A 25124-nucleotide genomic window follows, 5' to 3' on the forward strand; every position below is an offset into this window, starting at 1 on the left:
TGGCCCGAAAGTCACATCTCAAGAAAAACGCACCATTTTTTTTTTTTTTTTTTTTTTTTTTTTTTTTTTTTTAAGAAAAACGCACCTTTTCCTGAGGTCACGCTGGTCACACTGAGGAACAACCGCGAGCTGGCTCCAGAGAGGCTCTTCCAGCAAAGCCCGCTCCACCCCTTGCCTGTAGAGCCTTCTTGGAAACTGTGGCAAAAAGCAGGAAAAAGACCAAACCCAGGCTGCACTTAAAGGTGCCTGCAGTAGCGACTGCAGAGCCCCAGGAAGAGCCCCCGGGAGGACACGCGGCCTGCCAGGTGAGGGCCTTGCCAGGTAGGGCCTTGCCAGGTGAGGGCAGGTCCCAGGCACGCACGCTGGAAGGGCCCTGCCGAGGCCCGGCCACTACGGCTGCTTCAGGCCGACTCCAGGATCATGCCCGGTGCTGAAGGTGGATGCTCAACCGCTGAGCCCCCCGGGGACCCCCATAGGGACTGCTTCTTAAGTCCTTGTAAATAAAAAGGCAGCACAGACTTGCAGGAACAAAGGAACAAAATTAATCTAACTCTTAAAAATCCTGAGCCATAGATCTTGTGGTGAGCCTGCCGGACGCTAACCCCAGATCGCTGAGTGCACGTGTTCTCACTTCTAAGTGCGACTAATAAAACACGAGGGGGGGATCCCTGGGTGGCGCAGCGGTTTGGCGCCTGCCTTTGGCCCAGGGCGCGATCCTGGAGACCTGGGATCGAATCCCACGTCGGGCTCCCGGTGCATGGAGCCTGCTTCTCCCTCTGCCTGTGTCTGCCTCTCTCTCTCTCTCTCTCTCTCTCTCTCTCTCTGTGACTATCATAAATAAATAAAAATTAAAAAAAAAAAAAAACACGAGGGTGCAGACCCCCAGGTCCTCCGAGCAAACGAGCTAAATGTGGCAGCGAGAGGAGGCCGCCTGTGGCACGGGTCCCTCCAGCCCATGTCTGGACGGAGTTTCCCAGGGCTGACGAACGGGGAATCCCACGGCCACGGACACGCAGACCCTGCCAGGTGCATCACCGACTCGGGCCCACGATGCGCCCAGTCAGTCGCCCAGGGGGGCTGCACCAGGGCCGCCGACAGCACAGCCCTGGCCTGCAAACACACGTCCCTCTCCCCATCACCAGGGAGGCGCTTTACAGATTCCTGCGAGTGACGTGGAGACCTGCACGCGTCCCGGGCTGCATGCACGGCACCCGGGGCCCAGCAGCCGCAGTGCTCGGGGCCCGACGGAGGCCCTGCAACGTCTGCACGGGCAAAGCATGGGGGCGGGGGCTGGGCATTGAGGCCGTGGACCCTTGACCTTTCCGGGCCGCCGGCAGCGCATCCCACGCCATCAGCCCTTCAGTGAAGGCTTCATGGTGATTGCAGACGACACGGGTTATCTGAATTTATCATCGTTCATGCACTTTAATCAGCCTCTAAAAATACAGGGACCCAACCCTCATGCCAATCTTTGTTCGCACATTGAATCCATTTTTAACAATGCATTTTTAATTTGCTTGAGCATCTACTTATACATCTGTCAGTGCTCGCCTTGTGATTCCAGGCAGAGACCCGCTCTGCAGCAAAGAGAATCGACAGCGACAGCGCTCGGAGAGCCGAGCCGGACACGCCCTCCTCACGCGTGTTGGTTCTCCATCCTCCCACGGGGCTGCAGGCCAGCAGATGCGCGAGCCCAGGAGGAGAGGCAAAGGGCAGGCCCACGCTCACATCTGGGAGGCAGGAGCTGCAGCCTGTGCAGGTGGCCGGGCACCAGTGTTGCTTCTCTTGCTCCCCTTGAGGTGGAAAGGACCACGCTGCTTGCTCTCACCCCATGTGCAAACCCCCTGGGGACAAGTTAGAGAGCCTGGGTTCAACATGTGGGTTCAAGGAACAGAGCCAACTCCTTCCCGCCCGGGGTTGACTTGGGCACTCAATCTGAGCCTCAGTTTTCACATTTGGAAAGCAAGGGTGACAACGATATCTATATAGTACGCGTCTGGTGAAGTCTTACGTGAATATTAAGAGTAGTAGCATCTCCTCCTAGAATAACTTGGCCAAGACTCCAGGCAGCTCCCCAAAATGATTCTGCATAAACCCAATGCACGAATAAACAACTCTCCCCTCACTTGCGTGTCTCACTTTGAACCTCCCCTAGGATTCCTGGTCCTACTGAGTAGAGCTCATGAACAGCGGGGCCGGGTGGAAACAAGCCTGCTTCCCACTTGTTTGTTAAGAGAAGGAGAGAGGGGCAGGGGGGTGCAGAGGCCGAGGGGAGGAGAGGATCTTGGGATCTTAAGCAGGCTCCACGCCCAGCACAGAGCCCAACGAGGGCTCAATCTCACAACCCTGAGATCATGAGCTGAGCTGACATCAAGGGTCAGAGGTTCAACGACTGAGCCGCCCAACAGATGAGCCACCCGGGTGCCCTAAATTCAACTTTAGCGTGAGTACCCCCGCCTACCCATAAAGGGGGAAAACAGCAACCATAGGGTCAATCCATAAGCTCTGCGAGCAGCTCAAACATTACATGGGGACATGAATGGAGGACATGTGTGGGGGGCTCACGCGTGCAGGGGTATGAACGTGTGTGAGCACCTCCGAAGGTACAGAAGAGCGTGTGTCTGTATATGTGCCTGGGTCTCCATGTGCATCTGAATGGCTACGTAGGGCAGCCCCGGGTGGCTCAGTGGTTTAGCGCCGCCTTCAGCCCAGGGTGTGATCCTGGAGACCCGGGATCGAGTCCCATGTCGGGCTCACTGCACGGGACCTGCTTCTCCCTCTGCTTGTGTCTCTGCCTCTCTCTCTGTCTCTCTCTCTGTGTCTCTCATGAATAAATAAATAAAATCTTTTTTAAAAAAATGAACGGCTACATATGTGTGTCTGCGTCTGGGGAAGGCGGGAAGACAGACTCAGCTTTTGACGGCAACACTCGCAGGGTAGACCTAAGTGACTATACCGACCACGGTACACTCCACGTGGACCCATAAATAATATTTAAAGGTTTCAAAGGTCAATAAGTGTCATAACAAAAAGAGAGGCATGGATGGGTAGCAGAGAAAACTGAAGGTTTTTACCATAACGTTAGCTTATGCTTGGCGATTAAGCTTACTAAGTGGTGGGTGGGTGGAGTTGGGCAGACGGACGGATGGAGGGATGGATGGATGGATGGATGGATGGATGGATGGATGGAGAGATGGCTGGATGGATGGGTGGAGGGATGGATGGAGGGAGGGATGGATGGATGGATGGATGGATGGATGGATGGATGGATGGAAGGAGTGAGGGATGGATGGAGGGATGGAGGGATGGATGGATGGATAGAGGGAGCGATGGAGGGAGGGAGGAGGGGATGGATGGATGGAGGGATGGATGGACGGATGGAGGGAGGGATGGATGGAGGGATGGATGGATGGAGGGATGGATGGAGGGAGGGATGGAGGGATAGATGGAGGGATGGAGGGATGGATGGATGGAGGGATGGAGGAAGGGATGGCTGGATGGATGGGTGGAGGGATGGATGGAGGGAGGGAGGAAGGGATGGATGGAGGGAGGGATGGATGGAGGGATGGATGGATGGATGGATGGATGGATGGATGGAGAGATGGCTGGATGGATGGGTGGAGGGATGGATGGAGGGAGGGAGGAAGGGATGGATGGAGGGAGGGATGGATGGAGGGAGGGAGGGATGGATGGATGGATGGATGGATGGACGGATGGAGGGAGGGAGGGAGGGATGGATGGATGGATGGAGAGATGGCTGGATGGATGGGTGGAGGGATGGATGGAGGGAGGGAGGAAGGGATGGATGGAGGGAGGGATGGATGGAGGGAGTGAGGGATGGATGGAGGGATGGATGGATGGATAGAGGGAGCGATGGAGGGAGGGAGGAGGGGATGGATGGATGGAGGGATGGATGGACGGATGGAGGGAGGGATGGATGGAGGGATGGATGGATGGAGGGATGGATGGATGGAGGGAGGTATGGAGGGATAGATGGAGGGATGGAGGGATGGATGGAGGGATGGATGGATGGAGGGATGGAGGAAGGGATGGATGGATGGATGGATGGAGGGAGGGAGGGAGGGAGGGAGGAAGGGATGGAGGGATGGGTGGACGGACTGACGGATGGAGGGATGGCTGCCAACGCAAAGTTGCCAGTGCTGCACCCAGATTTTGTCTCATATCTCCTTCCCACGGTTTGACGGGTGTCACTGTCCCCGTCCTACAGAAGCCCATCACGTGCCAACAGTTCAGAGCCACAGTGGCGGAGGCCTGCGCCCACACCAGGTGGGCCCGCGTAAGGTGGGCCTCCAGGGAAACCGGGCCCGGCCACGACGTAAGAGCAGCTGCCATCAGACACAAAGACTCCATGTGCCTCCATCATAAAAGACAGCTCAGGGGCACTCAGACGGGGGACAAGGAACAGAGGACGTGGGGGCGAAGACAGAGGATGCCGTGTGGCACAGGGGCCTGGCCTCCGCAGGCAAGCGGGTTGGGGGGGGGGGCGCAGCGAGACGGAAGGGACGCGCGGCCAGCCTGGAGGTTCCCCCGAGGAAGGTGACAGCGCTAATGTGGACCTAACAGGGTTTCTAATTGTTTAGCTGCTGGAATTAACCTGGGACAAGTGGGGTCAGAGCTGAGGGCAGGGCCACACAAAACTGTCAGATGAGATTAAACTACGTGGAAATTATGTTTATTAGAGTAATAAAACACACCTTTTACCTTTAGCTCTTGTTTCGTACCATCTGTACTTCAGGGACAGCATATTTCACTGTGACCATATCTCAGAAGGTAAAATGCTATCAATCCCTGTATTATTGTTCTGAAAAATCCATTTCTTCATGAAAATCATTAGCAAGGGCCTGCAGGTAGCTCTCTATCTGACTCGAGTCTATAAAGCTCTTGCCTGCCCTCCCGTAATGAGATGCCACTAATCACCCAAACACCGCGCCAGGCCTGAAACCAAAACACCGGTAGGAATTCAACAGCCTATTCAGGGGCACGTCCTGAAAATCTTAACCCCTTATCTGTAAAAAAATGTGAACTGGTACTGGGGTCACCTGAAATTCCCTTTGCTTTGGTAAAACTTGAAATACTAAAAACCTAAACAAAATTGTTTTGATGGGACTTTCCTTGACACTGGTAAATAAAGGATTCCAGTGAGTCGACATGTCTGTAGCACTTCTCTGGTTTAATAAAACTGCTGAAACACATATTTCCTTTTTCCTAAAACCCTCAACCTTTTATTATTATGTTAACACTATGGGTATTTTTTAAGCTGTCCTATGGGTTAACATTATGGGTATTTTTTAAGCTGTCCTATGGGTTAACATTATGGGTGTTTTTTAAGCTGTCCTATGGGTTAACATTATGGGTATTTTTTAAGCTGTCCTATGGGTTAACATTATGGGTATTTTTTAAGCTGTCCTATGGGTTAACATTATGAGTGTTTTTTAAGCTGTCTTATGGGTTAACATTATGGGTATTTTTTAGGCTGTCTTATGGGTTAACGTTATGGGCATTTTTTAAGCTGTCTTATGGATTAACATTATGGTTCTTTTTTTTATGGGTGTTTTTTAAGCTGTCCTATGGGTTAACATTATGGGTGTTTTTTAAGCTGTCCTATGGGTTAACATTATGGGTGTTTTTTAAGCTGTCTTTAAGTCACTTCTGGAAGGAAGCTGGGCATGCATAAAGAAATACATAGAAGGCAACCAGCACAGAAGGAGGAACTCATCCAAGCTCCCCTACAGGACCTATTCTTTGATGGAGACCTAAGTCCGAGCTATTCTCACACATGATGACACCAGACTCTGGGGCTGAGCCTACTCCCGCAGCAGAGGGAGGCCAGCCCAGGCAACAGACACATCCCTGAGAGCCCAACGGGGTGGTCCTGTGTCACACGGAAGGTGCAGAGGTAACAGTCATCACTTCTCCGGAATCCCAGCCCACTCTTTGGTAAGAGCCCCTGAGTCTCCCAGTTGCAAACTCTGCAACATTCATTTTTCATTATGGGAGAATGTGGAGATACAGCAGGCAGTGGGGTAGTTGTCTCTACAACCGCGGCCTCCGTCAGGAGTGGTCGGGATGCAGGATGTGCTTAGTGCTGTCCCACGAAACCAATACCCAGAAGGCTTCATCGTGAGATGCACGGGGCACACGGGGAGGACTATGGTGGAGGAGTAACTTGGCTTCGGGAGGAAGAGCACCGCAGCACACCAGCCTCACGGGGAAAACGCCAAGGCTGGGAGGGTCGCCCCTGCAACAGCCAGCCAGGCAGGGAGCGGAGGGAAGCCGCAAGGCCACCTAACCCCAGGGCCCACGGGCAGCGGCCTTCTGGCAAGAGGGCCTCGGGCCTACATTCACCGGCTGCTCCCTCTGCAGGAACGTCTGTCCCTGACCCTGCCGACATCAATGTAGTCAAGGTTTCCCTCTCGCGCTCTCTCTGGGTCAGATCTCTGCCCTTTCTCAATTCTCAAAGCTTCCAGACTCTTCTTTTCAGAGCAACGACGCAGGTCAGAATTGCTGAAGACCACGGGAGCCGTCCACCCAAGAGCGTTCTGGTAAACTCATGAATCCACCTCAACGGGAAGCCACGTGAGAAGCACTATGTTGGGTGTTGAACTTGATGTGTCTTGAGCTCCTCCTCAACTAGCACTGCGTCATACGAGGTGCCCAACAGGACACAGAACAGGTGCATAAAACAAGGCAAATTCTCTCTTGGCCAAAAAGCATGAGCCTAGGCCACAGCCTGCATCATCCCCCAAAGCTCCCGAGTCATCGGGCATCCTCCCAGTGATCACTGAAGACCGACACGCACCAGGCCCTACGCTGGGCCTTAAAACATAGAAGTGCCCAGTACAGACAGCCTATGGTCTGCGGGGAAAGCAGGCGTGAGCACAGCCCAGCAGGAAACAATGGTGTGAACCACCTGGACACGCATGTACACGCTGTGACCAGACTCTGAGGCTGCACGGAGGAGGGCATGGACCTGCCAGTCCAGGGAGTGAACACGGCCCTGGGAAGGGAGACGGTGAAGTGGCACCTCCCAGTCCAGAGAGCCCAGAGGGAGGACAAGAGGGGAGAGAGAGAGTGAGAACCTGGAGGAGGGTCCAGGGCGCCACGCCTGCAGCTCACAGCACCTGCCAATCAGGAGACGGACTTTCGGCAAGGTAGACACACGAGGCCTTGCATAAACGAGCTGGAGACTCTCCCAAACACCCTGATCCCGCGCGTGTGACCCATCTGCATCACTGAACTGGGTCTGGGTTGAGTATTTGAAGACACTCGCCAGTGTAAGCATGCAGTGAGTCTCCATGTGCAAGGCTGTCTGAAGCCCTGTAAGGCCAAAGAAATATTGATGTGCTTATGAACTCGCTTCCTTGGCCCAAAAGGAGCAGCGTGTGCACGCACACACACATGCACACGCACAAGCACATGCACACGCACACGCACATGCACACGCAGCCACTGCAAACATAAACCCTGCGGCTCCAGAACAGGTCACGGCCGGCCCTGGGAGGAAGTGCGGCAGCCGCAGGCTTTGCTAGGAAGGAAGCTGGTGCAGCCGCGTGGCAGGTGCACTGCAGAGGGCGTCTGGAGGCCCGCCAGCTACGGACGCGGCTCGGCTCCCTCCAGGGCCACCAAGGGGGCCACGTCTTGTCCCCACTTCACACTGCCCCAGTCCGGGCTTCAAAGGCGGAAGAACTCAGTGTGAAAGGGCCCACAGCCCTTCCGAGACCACGCAAAGTCGTCGGGCCAGGTGGATCCCCATGACTCTCAGCGGCCCTGAGGCTGTACGGTCATTAATACCTGTAATTCATCCTAACTGATCAAAATTCATACTAGTTAATTCACCAGCTAATTAGAATTTAAAAGGGCGCTACTGCCATTCAGGCCAGCTCATTTAGGGGCTGTTGAACTCCTCATCCACAACAATGGAGGTGAAAAGGGAGAACAGAGTCTGTTTAAACTTCTAAGTGGTCCCTTCAATGCGCTTTGTTCCCTCAAATCCCTCTGCTCGCTTGGGAGGCTAATTTCATTGGATTAGCTGCATTAACATTTCCAGCACCCTCTCCCTTTCCACAGGCACCCCCACCAGCAGGCCAAGGACAAACCCTCGCTCCGTGCCCAACCACCTCCGAACCGCCCCAGCTCTGCTGGAGCAGGGCCTCGGCCACGAGGCCGGCCTCCCCTTCGCCAGGCCATCTGAATCCAGCCCTAGAAACATGTATTTCCACCAAACACAGGCAGCCACCAACCGCAGGCTTCACCTCAGCTAGTCTCTCCAGGATCCTAAGAAGTGATGACCTTTAGCAGGTAGCTCAGCCAGGCCTGGGCCTCAGGCAGTGGGACCCGCAGCCCACGGCCCCCACCCGCACTACACTGCCTCTTGGTTTGGTGTGAGTGAGATTCCCTAACTGGCACGTCTCTCTCGCTCCCCCACTTCTCCTAACTCACCAGCAGCTCTTGAAATAACCCAGCTGATTACAGAAGCTCAACGTACAAAGTAAGGTGCAGAGGCCTTCCTTTGCTACGGAAATTAGCCACCCAAGTAAAGAAGGCTTTGGTTCCATCCAAAAGGGCTTTAAGGACCATTAGAAACAATAAACAATTGCACAACAACAGGGAATTTCAAATTTCAATATCCTTCCAGGTGAGCAAAGGAGCTCCAATGGGGGCTGACACCCGAAGGGCACCAGCCAGACGGCGGCGTGTCTTCGGAGCAAGGACCGGGTGAGTCTACCTCAGTTTACCATTAATCATGGCCAGTCCTTAAAACTCTGTCCCCAGTTCCTATCCTGGAAAGGAACAAAGAGAAATCCTAGACCTGTTTGGGTGCTGGGATGGCAAAGTGGTGGGATACCCCTAGGACCCCAGAGGGGCAGATCTACTGTGGGCTGTTAGTGTGTCTCTGGGTCCCTGCAGTTCCTGGGGTGTGAGATGAGTCAGCTCCTCACTGCTGGCCACGTCCTACACAGTCAGCCCAAGAGCCAGGGCTCCGAGGAAGTGGGGGCCTTGAGCTTGCAAGCCAGAAGGGCCTAGAGAGCCACCAGGCTGCACACCGGGTGCTCATTTGCAGATGAGATCTTAACAGCGTGTGTGATCGCAAGAGTATCCCACCTCACAGATGAATTAAATGGACAAAATGCAATGATGCACAGGACATGCTAGACAGCAATGCTGACATGAAGGGGTTCTCGGCGGGGGAAGCGAGGCCGGGCGTCTCGGGTGTCCGTGGTGCCTGGCCCAGGGCAGTCAAGCAATCCCATCTGCTGAAGGACTAGACCCTGAGCGACTCGGGGGACAATGCTGCCTGGAGAAAGAGCTGGGAACAGGAATCCGTGTTTCCTGAATGACTTCCAACTGCTTTTTTCCATTAAGTGGAACCACCCTAGTTCCACTTGGTCCTGGGGCTGAGTGGAATCATCCCCTTTGTCTCCGAGGCAAGAATGAAACAGCTGGCGGTCGTCTACAAGTCCATCGTCACAAGCACTTAGGCTACACGCTGAAGGTACTGACAGGCCATCCACGACATCGTAGACCGTGTCCTGCCAGATGCTCAGAGGAGGCGGGCAGGACAACGGGGCACACGGGGACTCTTTCCGGGGCAGGATGTGGAGGCAACACACCTTTTGAAAAGCAGACACACCTGACCCTCTTCGCACCGCCGCCCCCATTTTCCAGGTGGACGAGCCAGAGCTAGACGCGCCCCAACGCAGACGGAGAGCAACATCGCAGGGTCCCAGATGCCTAGTTCAGGGCCCCCAGCAAGGGTCCGAGAATGTCGTCGGTTCCAGCCAGGCAGCTGCCAGCCATCCGCAAGCCGACGTCTCCACCACGACATCACCCCCATGAGTCCTCCGGCGGGAACTGAGGACCCACGGACAGAGAAGCCCACAGCTTTGCTTAATCGCTTTGCTTCACTCTCCATGCAATGTGGCACGGAACTGTATTTGTGTGCTCGGTGTCCCCAGCATGCCCCCGGAGCAGACCACTGCAGCCCGTCCCTCGCTAGCTGAGGGGGGACCTCAGGCTCTCCGCACGTGCAGGAGGGCAGGGGGCTGTGGTTTCGGGGCGAGCCGAAATGAAAGCAATGCCCCTCAAAGAGATGCCAGCACTTCTGCAAAAGGGAATTAGTTCCAGCCACGATAAAGGGACGACGCTGTGCACCCCGCTGCCCGCTCAGGCTGCGACCGGGGCGCCCATCTCGGAGGGGCCAACGGGCACGGAGGGCAGTGGGCGTGGGGGCAGGTCCCCATTGTGTACTGCCCTGAGACGGAAGCTAAATGGTGATCTGGGGGGAAAAAAGACGGAATCATGATTCTCTGTATAATTGTTTCCACATCTAATGAGAAACTCTGCGGCGCGTAGGACGGCCCGGCTTGGCTCAGGGAGCGTGTGGTGCCAGATGGATCCACTCTCCGTAGAGAGCAAACCTCACCATCCCCATAGCAACTCCACCCCACGCCTCCAAAATGCTTAAAAAGACACACATCGGATTGTTTTCCGCAATTTTTCAGAACCTGACTTCTTATTCCACACCCCGAGGAAATCAAGTTCACGGGGAAATTTCTTGTTATGAAAATGATCGTTGGAGAAAATGCAGAAAAGGTGAAAAGATGGAATTTTTTTTTTTAAGTCGCCCTTCACACTGCGCTGGAAGGCATCTATTTTTAACGTCTGGGTGCGATGCCTTCCGGTCTGTTTTCTAGATGGAGGTCCCTGTGCCTGTGTCCTTTCAATCAGATCCCCGGTGGGGGCAAAGAGCAGAGCATAGGCGGTCGAGGCCCGACGTGCGCAGGGGCCGCTCGGGCAGGACTGCAGCTGCGTGGCCTGGACGGGAGGGACGGAGCCTGGCCCGTCGGCAGCTGCCCTTCCCATCGCACGCAGGGCTAGCACGTGTGGCTCCATCACGCGGGCCGAGACCTTTTGTGGAAACAAACCGCTGTCCTACTTGCCACAATCTGGAATTGGTCTTGTTTGGGATTTTTGCCCCGTTCTGGCTAGGTACTTAATTCTCACACCCTTGTGGATTTTAAATCCAAGCCAAGAAAATAAAACTAAAGAAGACGTACTAATCCCAGAATAAAAACACAGTCGGACACCTGGGAGGTGAGTCAGACTTCCAGGTAACCGTCGAACGCTCAGTCTTCTGCAAAAAGATGGAGAGAGATTCACAGATCACGATTTTCTCCATTTTGAACTTTTCCTGATCCCAAGAACAGAAGAAAACAGCTGAGCGCCTGGGGTCCTGGGACTGAATCTGGCATCAGGCTCCCTGGGGAAAGCCTGCTTCTCTCTCTCTCTGCCTACGTCTCTGCCTCTCTATTTTTCAGGAATAAATAAAATCTTTAAAAATTAAAAAAATAAAAATAAAAAAAACAGCTGAGCGCAATCAGGCTTCTAATAGAGACACGCGGTCTGGAGAGAAAGGATGTACCTGTGATGATTTAGTAAAATCAAGAAGTCTGATGATCTCTTGCAGCTTTATCAATTTTCTCGAAACATAGCTATTAAATATATTTAATATATATTTAGATAAACATATCTATGAAATGTATATCTATTAAATAGTATCTAATTCATCCGTGATGTAGCTAGCTAGCAAGCTAAATGGAGGAGGAGAGAGCGAAGGCAAGAGTCCACCTGGAAAACGGCTGCTTCTCCTGGCTCCTCGCAGGTAGTTTACTTTGGGATTAAAGGAGCAAACCAGAGCTTTAATGCAGATGAGGAGAAAATCCCAAGGAGCCAAAGGTGGGAGGGGTGACCGCACCCCTTTCCCTGGTGCTGCTGCCCGTCAGCCCTTCCGCAGGACCGTCGGCTTGCACTCAGGCCTCACCTGGGTAAGAGCCCGGCAGCCCCAAGCGGCCCCACCAAGGCGGGAGTTGGCCGCTCACCCCAGGGGCATCGTGTCCCCTGCTGGCCTGCACCTGCCCGGGCTCACCCGTCACACACCGCACCCCCTGGGTGCTGCTGGGCACCTGGGAACGGGAGGCAATGCAGCGTGCCTGCCCTCCCACACCTGCTTTCCAGTGTAGGGGTTAACGACCAGCTCGTGAATGGACAGGGGGAGCAGCCGGGGCCGGGTCTGGGCAGGGCCAAGGTCCGGGGCAGCGGCCTGGGGAGGGTCACCAGACTGAGCACCGAATGGGGGGTTTCCGCAGAGTGACCACGAAGGCCCCTGGGGAGGAGCCAAGAGGCAGGGCTGCCAGGAGACCCAGCAGAGAAGCTGCTCAATTCCTGGGGTACAGGGCTTGGCCAGTCCAGAAACTCTGGCCTGAGGCAGAAGGGGATGCCCTGACCTGCCAGCAGCCACGCCGGTGCCAAGGGAGCAGATTTGGGGCAGATTTAGGAGACGGAAGACATAGGAGCTGCTGACGGATGGAGGCAAGCTCTGAGAAACCGAGTCACGGAGGACCCGGGTCCCTGGGCAGACGGGAGGGCCGCCACCGAGGTGGCCCAGTGGCAGGGGGTGGAAACCAGAGGGACGGCGGGGCGTGGTGCGGACCCGGGCATCATCCTCAGACGTGGGCTCGGACGCGCACCGCGGGCGCTGGAGACGCCGGGCAGGCCATTAGGCGGAGTCTGCACTTCCGAGCTGGGGGCTGAGATCCTCTACGGCTGTGGGCGATGCAGACGCGTGGACTCCCCAAAACGCAACTGCTAACAGCCTCCTGTTGGCCAGAACCGACAACGTCAACTGCTAAGCGACACTTCTAGACGTTACACGTACTACATGAAGGTAAGAGGAAAGAAAGTGTCACAAGCAGAATCGCAGGAGCAGGAGGAGGGCTCATCGGGGAGGGCGGGCGGCTCTTGATCTTGGGGTCATGAGTCTGAGCCCCACACTGGGTCCAGGGATCGCTTAAATTATTTTTTAAAAAAGAAAATCACAAGGAGGAGAAAATATATTGAATTCATAGTACTTTACGGAATTTAGAAAAACACACAGAAGGACAGACGTGCATAAGGGGACCCATGAGGTCCAGCCCTTGCTGTTCAAGGGTCAGCCGCACACCCGACGTCAAGACGGGCACAGGGGTCCTGCCTGCCAGCTCCGCACACAGGCAGGCGGCTCCAAGCTCGGGCCGCGCTGCGCTCACTGGCAAGGGAAACCCGGCGGCCTCACTGGGCGGGCCTCGCACAGAGGCCGGGAGGCCGGGGCCCAGCCTCCCCCAGGTCTGTCAACGACACAGCAGCAGCACATGGGCCAACAGGCCCGGGACGGGGCGTCCCAAGCAAGAGGCGCTGGGGCTCTGGGCCTGCGTGGGTGCCCTGTGTCGGGCGCCTCAGGGAGTGGGACAGACGCACCGTGTGGCCGCCCGCAGCACCCGGGGACGCAGACCAAGGGTCACGGCCAGGCGGCTTCCACAGCGTGGGAGGAGCGCCCGTGCTCAGCAGTGGCCCGCGGCCTCCAAGGCAGGGCCCAGGGCTAACCCCACAGTGGGACCCACGGCACAGCCCACAGCGTGCAAGACAGTGTGAGGGACACAGCTCCACCGCCACCAACAGGTGGACACTGCAGATCTGCAGAACCTACCAGAACCCTTCCTGGGCCTCCCAGGCTCTCCAGCAAAGCCTCCTTGAACCCAGGAGAGAACGAGGCTGGAGCTGCACCCCCCGGCCCCCAACCCCCCGGCCTCCTGGCTCCTGGCTCCCCCCGCCCCGACCCCTGGCTCTCCACCGGCAGGCTGCCTCGCTGCTACCACCCACAGGTGACTGGCGCTCACGTCTCTGGGGGCAGGGGAAGAGCCGTCTTCACCGACCCCTGTGGCCCCTGGCCCTGGCTCGCTAACTGCACATCCCCTAGAGGCCTGCGCCCCTAAAACTGGGCCCCCACTCGGTGTGTGAATAAACGGCCTCAGCCTCCTGACCATGACTTCTGCGGCCAGCAAAGCAGTCCTCTCAGAACGTGTCACCGCCTAAACCCGAGCATCGATCCCGGCCTGCAGCTCGGGGAAGGCCTCGCACCAGCGACAGCAGCTAAGTGGCGACCACGGCCCCCCAGGTCCCCTGGCTCCCGGGCCCCCAGTCCCCCAACCCCTCGGGCACCATGAGCCGCGTTCTCTCGCCGGCCCAGGCGTCGTGCAGGTGCAGGCCGAAGCCACCCGCTCTGCTCCCGGCTGCTCCCGAGCACGGGGCCCGCTGGCCTTGGATGTCCAGGCGCCCGGGGGCCCTGAGGGCAGGAGCTAGGGCGCACTAGGCCAGCCGGCGTCTCCAGAGCCCGGTGCCTCAGGGACAGCTGCAGGTTCTGGGCCCAGAGCTCACTGAGCTCCCCCGCCTGCTACTTACGTGCATCACCCCATTCCCGCCGCTTCAGACCCTAGATGGGGGCAAGCAGGGCAGGCAGTCAGGGACGAGGGCCGACAGGCCTGCCCAAGGTCACACGGCCGCCCAAGGCCTCGGCCAGACCCAAGCACGGGAGATATGCTGGGGAGGGGGAGGACAGCCCCCCGAGAGGCAGCCCCCCCGGCTGACATCGCATCCCGGGCTGGCCAGGCCGCACCTGCCCCAGCGGAAGGCAGTCCCCTGAGCGCACACAGTGCCCGACGTCTAAGATGCGACCGTGCACCACGTTATGACCACAGGAGCCCGCACCCACACCGCCCGGCGATGCACCAAGGGGTCCGTTAAATAGCTCCGGCTCCGTTTAACATCCAACTGTATTTATCAGAAAACAAATGTGATTTTTCTGGATTAAATGTGCTCCATGGTCACGTAGCAATGACGGCGCGTGTACAATATTATTTTTACATTATTCTTCAGATGAAAAAAAAAAATTGAATCCCAGCACCTACCTCTAGTTTAGAAGCGAGGATTTGGAGTCTCACGTTTAACTGCCAACAGGACGGAGGCTAAATTCCGTAAGGGGCTTAACGCCCAGAGTAGCAGGGAAACGATCTTTCAAGCCATCCCACTGCGCATGTCACCTCCACCTGCAGCACGAAGCGTTCCCCTGTGCCTCCTAAAACACATCTGGCCTCTCACCATCCGGCCAGCGGAGCGAGCCGGACGCGGGGGGTCAAAGTACACAAGTCAGTGAGCGCCCGCCCTCGGCAGCCTCCAAAGGGGCCAGGCCTCAGCTGGAAGCAGGAGCCCCCAGTCCGTGGAAGGAAGGAGCAAGAACCCCCGCGGGGGAACCGACATCAAGCCTTGTGCACCAGCCATCAGGTCGAACGTAAGGGAATGAATTTTACGTAGGCATTCCCTGGGGGGTAAGCCAGGGAAGAGTGTGATCACAGGAAGCTGTCCTTCAAAACGGGGGAAGTGACCGAACAAGACGCCCCAGGGTCTCCCCGCCGCTGGCGACTGAGCCCTCTCCCTCCTGGCCCTCGCTCCCCGTGGGTCCAGGTCACCTCCAGGGCCGGGCGAGGACAGCGGGGGGACGGCAGGTGCAGTCCCGGGCCAGAACGGCTTCTACTTTTATTTTCAAATATGTTAGATTGTTTAGTGTCCTTCACCTACCTCCGTACCATTTATCTGAAATCCAAAGTCACACAGAGGTCCTATTCCTCCCTGATGAGATCGTCCACCAGCATCACTGTGTTTGCCCATAACAAAACTGAAGCAAACAGCAAACCCTCTTCACCTATGAGCCAGGTGATACGGACCTAGATTCTTAAAAGGATGGAAAGGAAAATTTAATTTGCAAAGATTTTTCTCATGACAATACTTAGCATCGGCAAGGGTGCAGCCACCCCTATCTCTGTAGTGCCCGACGCCCCATCCTTTCTAAAAAGCAAGCTGGGGATCCTCTTGCAGGACCCTCTAGAAGGTCTTAGGCCCGTGGTCTTCCCATCTAGGACTCTGTCCAAAGGATGTAATCAAAATGTTCCACGCAGCACCATTTATACTACAGAAAACTGGTAAGGGCCTCAATGTCCCAAACAGATTTTTTAAGGATAATAATATAACCATAGAGCAGAGTGTCATAGTCATCGGCAGTGGAGTTTTCAGAGAATATCGAAATTACATGAAATAATCTTCAGGATAAAATGCGAAGTCTATAAGCATAAATACAAGTTCTGCGCATTAAATAAATGAATAAATAAATAAATAAATAAAATAATAAAAAAATAAAATAAAAATAAAAATAAATAAAATTAAAAATACTTTAAAAATAAAATAAAAATAAATATTAAAAACTAAAAATAATAAAAAATAAAATAAAAATAAAAATAAATAAAAATAAAAAATAAAAATAAAATAAAATAAATTAAAAATAAAAAATAATAAAAAATAAAATAAAAATAAATTAAAAATAAAAAATAAAAAATAAAATAAAAATAAAAATAAAAAATAAAAAATAATAAAAATAAAATAAAAATAAATTAAAAATAAAAAATAATAAAAAATAAAATTAAAATTAAAATTAAAATTAAAAATTAAAAATAAAATAAAAATAAATAAAAAATAATAAAAATAAAATAAAAATAAATAAAAAATAATAAAAAATAAAATTAAAATAAAAATTAAAAAATAAAATAAAAATAAAAATAAAACCAAGTTCTGTGCATATTCTATATTAGTAAAAGAGCCTAGAATCTACTAAACTATTAATGGAGATCTTCTAAAGGTATTGGAATCAAAGACGATTTTAGTCATTTTTATTTCCTTCTTTGTTTCTTTTTCCTTCTTTGTTTCATTTCCCTAATTGTCTTCAGTAAGAAGGTAACCAGGAAAAGGGGGGACTCCAGAGAATAGGTGTGTGACAGTCACTGCAGCCGGGCCTAAAGGACAGTGTGAAATAAAGCCGGGCTCTGCAGAGCGGGCATGCTGGACCAGCGGCCGCGGCCCCGGCCCACGTCCACGTCCGAGCTCACGGTGGCAGGGCCGGCCCCACGGGGGCGATGGCGCAGGTGCACCACAGCTGCCGGTGCGCGAACACAGGCCCTTACAGAGCCTGCACCACCCCGAGGAGGACTGCGCCCGCCCCCATCCGGGAGGCCGCGGGGATCAGAGGCCCCTGCACGCAGGCACCCCGGCCACCCTGGTCCCCTGGCTGCGCTCAGGGCCGCCAATGGGCTCCTGTTCCTGCCCAGCTGCCCGGGTCTGCAAAGAGCCGAAGCGCCATCCTGCCAGGATCCAGGGAGCCGCATCTCCCGAGGGCTTCCTGAGGCGCTGTGATCCTACTACACACCTAGGTTCGTCCAAAACGGCCAATACTTCACAAGAGGTACACGTTGGCATGTGTGGTTGCTTAATCTAGGTCCTCGTGGATCAAAACGGAGAGTCTTAAAGATACTAGTTTTCCATTTTCCACCCCAAATGCAAGAAGCAAAGGGAAATGAACCTGGTAGGACAACGTGCCCTGGGATGAGCTGGATCCTTCTGCTGAAGAACCCACGGCGCAGGCCCGTTGCAGCACCCCCCCCCCAACCGCAGACGGAGGGCCTTGTCTTCCAGCGCCTCAGTGCGCCCCCGCAGGCCCTATGGCTCCAAGGGCAGGCGCCCACACCGGACCGCCGGAAGAGGTTTGCGGTTTCTGCGGAACGGAGCAGACCTCAGCCAACAGCACGGCTGCCACTTCCCCGTTTCCTCTGTCTTCCACGGGACTCAAGGTTCGACGTGGACAGAACACAGCCCCCAGTGGTCCAGTTCTCAAAACGAAGGCTCTTGTCGCCAACACAACAGGCCCGCAGAGCAGAGGCTAGAAACAGGAGTGGGGACGGGCGGTGAGGGAGGCACGGCCAGAGCCACAGGTCAAGGCAGGGAGGGACGAGAGGTGCCTGCTGTCGGAGCAGCCACTGGGACCTGCCCCGGGACAGAAGCGGTGCCACCCGCCTCGCTGGTGAGTGGTCCCTGCTGAACCAAGGCCAGCTCGGCCCCACCTGGGGCAGCCCGGGGTCCAAGCCCAGACCCCAAGCGCAAGAAGGCCGGGGCTGCGTCGGACGCCAGCTATTTCTCACAGAAGTAGGCCCCCAGGTGATTGGCAGGCTGCGGGGCCTTCCTGCAGGCCGGGGCTGGTGGCAGATGTCACGGCGCTGCACTGAGGACGGAATTAGTTCTTATACGGGCCACCCTGAGAACACCTGGCACGCAGTCAGAGCTCTGCAAGCGTTTGGAAGCGCGGCCCCTCGTCTCTGACCGAGTGCCCTCGTGGAGGCCCAGGAGCCCTTCCAGAAGCAGCCTGGCCTCCTGCCGAGACTCTCTGCTCTGGCCTTCGGGAAGCCAGGAGACTGTACCATGGAAGTGCCCTCCCCAGCCCAGGCAGAGACAGTGGGAGCAATGCCCGGCTCTGTCCCCGGCCCATTTCTGAGAATGGTGGCTGTGCACGGAACCGGCCGGCCACAGCCAGGAGCCTGCCACCCTGCAGACCCAGGGGCAAGGAGGCCGCACACCGACACCGCGGGTCCTGGCCGGCACCTCTCCGCGGGGCGGACGGGAGGGACCCTTTTTGCAAAGTGCATGCAATGGCTCTACTCTGCAGAGATGTCCTGGGTCCATTCAGGGTGAGGACACGCAGATGTCGCTCACACCCACCCGATTCCTGACCCTAACGTCCCTGGAGGAGTCCAGCCCCGAGTCCCGTCTGCAAAGAGAAGACCAAGTCATTTGGCAGGGGCCCAGCTTAGGAGGCGGCTTTGTAATACGAGCAGCGTGTCCGCTAACAACCAGAGCGAGACCATTAAGTTCATTACACCTGTCACCGTGCCAGCTGACGACCCAGACTGCCGGAGATGAAAGCACACTGTGCCCAAGGAGTGCCACCCAGCCCCCTCCCGGCGCAGCACGCACACACTTATCTCAGACAATTTGTTCTCCGTGCCTGCACCTGCGCACGAAGAACGCAACCGTAAACAGCTTGGAACTTGGCTTTGAGAAAACTCAGGCTGGGGCAGCTGAGAGCCAAGTTCTGCTTTGTCCGCAGCAGGTCAGGGGCGGAAGACTAGGTGCCGTGCCCCCCGGCGCACAGCGAGGACTGTGGGGGGGCCCGGGGGAGGAGGCCCGGCAGAGGAAGGCCGCAGCTGCTCCGTGCATTCTGCTGCCCTGCAGCGCTGCCAAAAATAAAAAGCGAGAGACACACCCTTCTCATTTCCGAACTAAGGCACAGAACCGCAGGCGATAGGCGGAGGCCTCCTCCCAGCTGCAGGGCCGGCAGCTCCCGGGGCGCAGCGCCTGGACGCCGGCTGCAGAGTGCGCTTGCGGAGCGAGCGTGTTGCAGACAGCGGTAATTTATTTATCCCTGTCATGTAACATTAGCAATCTGTCTGGAGCTTGGCAAGCACCGACTTGCACTGTCATATAAACTGTCTGACAAACTTAAAGTTTCGTAAACGGTTCTCTTCCAGCAGACAATAAAGCATCATAAAAAAAAAAGAGTTGTCATCTCTTTTTCTGTTCCTTTTCCCTCTTCCTCTTCTATAAAAGGGTTGCGGGGGGAGGGTAAGAGGGCAGAGAAAAAGAAAGAAAGAAAAGCAGCAACAGAGGAACCTATGCAAACAGAAATGATCCCTTGGCAGGATTCTTAACCTTGAAAGGTTCTCAACATTTTTCCAGTGCCAAGTAAATGAGTTAAATAAGCGGATGGGGAAGGGGTGGTGTGGTGGGGGTCAGTCGTGAGAGGGTACAGAGCAAAACCCGCAAAACAAAAGTACAGTCATTAAAAATTAATAAAGGGTGTGGACATCAGCTCCCCACCCCCTTCTGCTCATGGGGATTTGAGCCAGACATTCTGCATCCTCATTAAGTGGTGTCTGGCAGGCTGCCGGAGTTTTAGTGGGTTCTGGGAATGCCAATATATTAACCAGAGGACTTTTTGCATACCCTTTAGAGTTTTTATTCTAGAAAAGTCAACCATTTGGCACAGCATAGCCTTATTTTTGTTCGGGAAAGCTCTCAGCTGCCAATCAAGAGAGAAATCATAGCTGTGTTCTTCGTGATTTCCAAGACCTATCTGGAAAACAAGCCTGGTGGAAAGAAAAGTCCTCGCAAAAACAGTTTAAAAGGCCAAAGTTGCCATTTTCAGTGGAAATTCAAAGAAAAACAATCCGTACTTAAATCACATGGATAGGAGACAACACAAACACTACTTTCAACTCCTTCTATGATAGAGGAAAAAACAAGAGAAACTGGGAATGCGAATGCAATATTTCTGTAGCGATTAATAGTACAGGTGCTCGGGGTGGTTTGCTTTCGTTGCCTAATGGTGAAACAAGTAACGCGCAAAACTGCTCTAAAAAGGCGGCGGAAAAAATAAATAAATAAATAAAATAAAAATAAAAAAGCGGCGAGTGTCGTGGCCTAAATTCTCAAATAGTAGGCAGAAACTTTACGTTCCTATCTTAAAAGATTCACGTTCCACGCGCGCCCATAATATAGGTCAAGATGTAATTCTAGACTGACTAATCCCATGCAGGCAGAAAGTCACTTTGACACCAGAAAATAATGGCTTCCAGAGTGTTTTCTGAGACAGGAAGAGAGAGAAGGAGGGAGGGAGGGAGGAAGGACAGACAAACTGATGGACAGACAGGACAGGAGGACTAGAGGGAGGAAGGGAGGAGGAGGGAGAAGGGAGAAAAGGGCAAGCTGGGGCTACATGGCAATCTTGCTACTGTTTACAGTTAATAGTAACGTGTCTACATCAAGCGTGTTTAACATTTCTAAAAACTTTCCAGGTTAATAGGGAAATAGGGAATAATCTCTTTGTAGCTGTTGCTCCTTGAGTTTTCGTCCTTTTCTCCTAACCCTACAGACACATCGTGGAAACCCCCTAAGCCTAGATGACTAAACATGAAGAGAAACAGGGCAGGAACCACCAGAAATATGTGACTAGTAAGTGTCACAACAGCACGTGTCCCCGCCCCAGCCCTGAGAGCGTTTGGGCTTCCACAGGACGCGCAAAGCAATCCCGTCCAGCCTAGACCGCGGCTGGGGGGCCGGGCGGCCGATGGCTGGGTGAGAGCAAAGGGATCCAGACCGGGCTTACGGGTCCGCACTGGACATCGGGACAGAAACTACCGTCTTAGAGCAAGTCCTTCTCACCGCTGCACCCCCTTGTCCCGCTGGGGTCGCCCCTCCTGCCGCCCAGATGAACAGAGAGCGTCCCAGGAGCAGCAAGGCTTCCCTGCCTCGCCGTTCAGTCAACCAAGACTGCAGCACAGTCCCAAACTGTAAACACCTCTGCAGACGGGTCCTCGCTCTCAGCGCCAGGCAAGAAAGCTATTCTTAGAACACGGTCAGCACTTAGGGGGAAATAGTTGTCTATATACGTGTATACCATGGTGGGGGCGGGGGGCAAGGGGAGGCTTTGATTCTCAAATTATGTGCCAACAAATTGGCACAAAATCCCTTAATAAGCAGGTGGCACCGGCTGGATTCCTCTGCAGGACTGTGGTCATGCAAACCGAGCCCCCAAGAGGGTTCGAGAGGCAGCCCTAAAACCCTGTGGGAAAAGTCTTCTCCATAGTAAATAGAAACCTACATGAACTAGAACCATGGCCAATGACTGCAAACCCTTCCAAGGGCAAGAGAAGAACTTAAAAGGGTCTTTTAAAGAACTTAAAAGGGTCTTTTAAAACAAGGGAGGAAGGTAGCTACAACTCCATTACAGCAAACCCTTTCTGGCATTGGCGGTCTTGGCCCTAATTCCTAACAGTGTGTTCAATGCCGATAGCAAAGAGACTCTCTTAAGAGAACTAAGCTTTCAAACATCATGAGGGATTTACCCGAGTTTTAAAAGGCACCGCTTTGCAAGGGCAACCACCCGGCATTCAAGGGGTGGTAGGAAACCAAATACTACAATTCAGTAAATGTGCACGGGATGGGACACACTCAGATCTACTCACTCGTCTGTGTAATGAGTGAAGTTTGACCTTATGATCCTCTCCTGAACGCAAAGAATATGTTGCAAAAGGACTGTGCAGAGTATGAAGACATATATGAAAGACAGTAAAGTCTACATAAATATTACAAAGGACGGGGATCCCCGGGGGGCTCAGTGGTTTAGTGCCTGCCTTTGGCCCAGGGTGTGATCCTGGAGACCAGGGATTGAGTCCCATGTCAGGCTCCCTGAGTGGAGCCTGCTTCTCCCTCTGCCTGTGTCTCTGCCTCCCTATGTCTATCGTAAATAAATAAATCTTTAAAAAAATATTACAAAGGACTAAATAGCCATACACAACATGCAGAACACAGCTTGACGCAACGACTGCTTCTCAGAGCAGACTCTCGGAACCTTCCCTGTTAACTCACGGCTCCGTCCAGAAGCTCCAGGGGAGACACAAAATCCAAAACTGTCTTTGTTGGCCAAACAAGTGGAAAGGGCCGTTTTTTTAAAAATATTTTATTTATTTATTCATGAGAGACACAGAGATAGAGGCCGAGACAGAGGCAGAGACACAGGCAGAGGGAGAAGCAGTCTCCATACAGGGAGCCCGACGTGGGACTCGATCCTGGGACTTCAGGATCATGTCCTGAGCCAAAGGCAGGTGCTCAACTGCTGAGCCCCCCGGGCATCCCAAGGAAAGGGCCTTTTTAAAGAAAAGTTTCCTAGTCCCAGCCATGAAGGAAGGCGCCAAGCCGGGTGCCAGCCCCGGGGGCCCAGAAGGCCACGACCTCCCCCCAGCCCTGCAGGCACCTGCTCCAGCGGCCCTGGGCGTGGGCACCTGCGGCCCCTCCCGGCGCGCAGCTCAGGCCCAGCACATAGTGGGGCGTGGTGAGCGCCACCCGGCACATAGTGGATCGCCCTGAACCTTCAGGTCGGTGACCAGGTAGCGCAGGGACCCCGGGCCGGGCGGGGCGGGCCGCTGACGGCAGAGGAGTCGCAAGGAAAGGGAAGGTGTTCACGGGACGCAGAAAAGGAGCAAATCGAAATTACCCAGTTCTGGCTCATTAAAGGACTCTTTGGGGAAAACATTTAAGGATGGAGCCAGCGGACGCCCACCCCCCCCCGCCCCCGCTTCCTGCTTCCTTCCTTCCCCAACAAAGTTTTAGGCCCCGAAGCCGCCTGCAGTCGGGGCCGCGCCCCCACGCCCCGACCCCGACCCCGGACCGCGGGGACCCGCTGCGCTCCCGCCGCCTCCTGCAGCCGCCGCGCCCGGAGCTCGGGCCCCGGACACGGGGTGGGCCCCGCGACCCTGCACCGCCCGCTTCGTGCACAGCCCCGCGCTGTCCGCCCCCACAGCCCTCCCCCCGCGCCGGGTCGTGCACGGCCCCGGACCTACAGTCTGCACGCCGCGGCGCCCGGACCCCCGCAAACCCCTCGGGTCGTGCACGGGCCCCGGCCCCCCGACCTGCCCCCCGCACGCCCGCAGCGCCCCGGGCCCCCGCAGCGCCCCCAGCCGAGCACGGCCCCCCCACCTGCCCCCCGCGCTCCCCCGGCACCCCCCCCCCCCGGCGCTGACCTGCTCTCCCCGGGCCGGGTCCTCGCGGCCCCCGCGGCGGGCAGGGCGGTGCGGTCCCCCGGCCCCGAGCGCAGCCGCCGCAGGACGCCCCGGGACGCCGCCGGCCGCGGGGGAGGCGCGGGGCTGGGCGGCTCGTCGGCCCGAGGACCCCCAGCCCGTGCCCGCGGCCGAGACCGCCCCGGCCGCCCCTGCGCTCACCTGCGGCCCCGGCGGAGGGGGAGAGAGGGGAAGGGGGGAGGGAGGGGGGAGGGGAGGCGGGGGGGAGGGAGGAGGGAGGGGAGGCGGGGGGCGGGCCCTTTAAGAGGCGGCCTGACCCCGGCTCCCCGCCCCCGCGCCCGCCCCCGCCGGGGCCCTCCCTGCGCGGGATCCCCGGGCGCCCCGCAGCCTCTGGGCGGGAGGACGGAGGGGGGAGAGGGGAAGGGAGGGGGGAGCCGCCTGCCCCGGGGTCCTGCCTCCAGGACGGCGTCCGCCTCCCGCCCCGGCCCCCTGCGCGGCGGAGACCCGGCCCCGACCCGGACCCGGAGGGACCCCCGCCCCGACCCCCCAGGACCCCAACCCCGACCCCCGCCCGGACCCCGACCCTAACCCGGCTCCGGCCCCGGCTCCGACCCCGACCCCGACCCCCTCCGCGGCGGAGACCCGGCGGGCAGCCAGGCTGCGTGGGGCGACCCCGACCCCGGCCCTGACCGAGGCCCGCCCCCGCCCCCGACCCCAACCCCGGCCCCGCCCCCCGCAGGACCCCGACCCCAACCCCGGCCCCGACCCCGCAGTCGGGGCGCAGGCGCAGCGGGACCCCCGACCCACAGGGAGGCGCACGGCCTGGCGCAGGGGGCGCAGCGCGGGGCCGCGGGGTTAGGGACCCTCCGCCTGCGGGGGGGATGGGCGCGCACCTGGGCTGGGACCCGACGACCCGACGACCCTCCCTCCTCGGGGCCCGCGTCCCGCTGCGCGGAAGGGGCTCGGCCTCCCGGGGCGCACCCAGGAGCCCGGGGCTGCTTCACCCAATTTTATTACAGTCCCCGAAATTAGAACATTCCGCTCTGCCCAAGCTGACCCCCCCGCCCCCCCCCCGCAAGCTCCCGGGACACTAACCTGGGGCTTCAGGCAGGACCTGGGAGACGCACAGCTAATCGCATTAATTTTCAACTTCGCGTCGTGTCAGAGAAGAGAATCGCTTGAAATCTATGAATGATGTGTCAGTGACATTTCAGGGAGCGAGATGGAGGCTTATGGCAGCTTCCCCTAAAGAGCTGGGGCCGCCCCATCCCGGTGACGGCTCCGGAGCACGACCAGCCCTCGCTGATGCCACAGCGGCCCACCGGGTGGACCCCATGCACAGGAGCTGCAGCCGCCGCGATCCCGTTCTGCAGAGGACAGGGTGGAGGCCATAAAGATTCAGTCGCTTGTCCCCACACCGCAGACATGGGGCTTAAATTCCTGGCTAGTGTAAAGCGTACGCGTGCTGCCACCTACCTACAGCAGCTTCCACTCCCAGGTCAGTAAGGCTGGGCCCCAGCGAGGGGGCACCTCCAGGGAGGCCCAGGTCCCAGGCCCGCAGGTGACCTTTAGCCCGAAGACACCTTTAAACCTGCTGCTACGGTAAACTTTTATTAAATGAGTAGTGAGCTAAGTGTTGAATACGGGTTATCAGAACCTGACAAACCCGGACTTACTAGTTTAGATTTCATGGACATGAATGCACACCACACTAACGGCAGCTCCCATGCTATGGGGTTGGAGAAACTGTGATCTTGCCCTCTTCGGGTAGAAAGAAATAGG

General features: G+C 56.0%; 1 protein-coding gene across 13 annotated transcripts in view; it reads right to left on the minus strand.

The window, feature by feature from the left end:
• LDLRAD4 (low density lipoprotein receptor class A domain containing 4) overlaps positions 1-24804 on the minus strand; it is a 387098-nt gene extending 362294 nt beyond the window's left edge. For 3 of the 13 annotated variants that reach the window (XM_072823219.1, XM_072823232.1, XM_072823226.1), the window contains exon 1: positions 24438-24803. The gene's annotated coding sequence lies outside the window, so the exon portion shown is untranslated. Of the gene's footprint in view, positions 1-14801; positions 14868-20988; positions 21104-23345; positions 23449-23543; positions 23567-24235; positions 24346-24437 lie in introns of those variants that run through there. The other 10 variants (XM_072823333.1, XM_072823344.1, XM_072823246.1 and 7 more) reach the window with 8 other exon arrangements.
• Positions 24805-25124: the final 320 nt, after the last annotated feature.

This window comes from Canis lupus, chromosome 1, assembly GCF_048164855.1.
Source record: "Canis lupus baileyi chromosome 1, mCanLup2.hap1, whole genome shotgun sequence".
NCBI classification, from domain to species: Eukaryota; Metazoa; Chordata; class Mammalia; order Carnivora; family Canidae; genus Canis; species Canis lupus.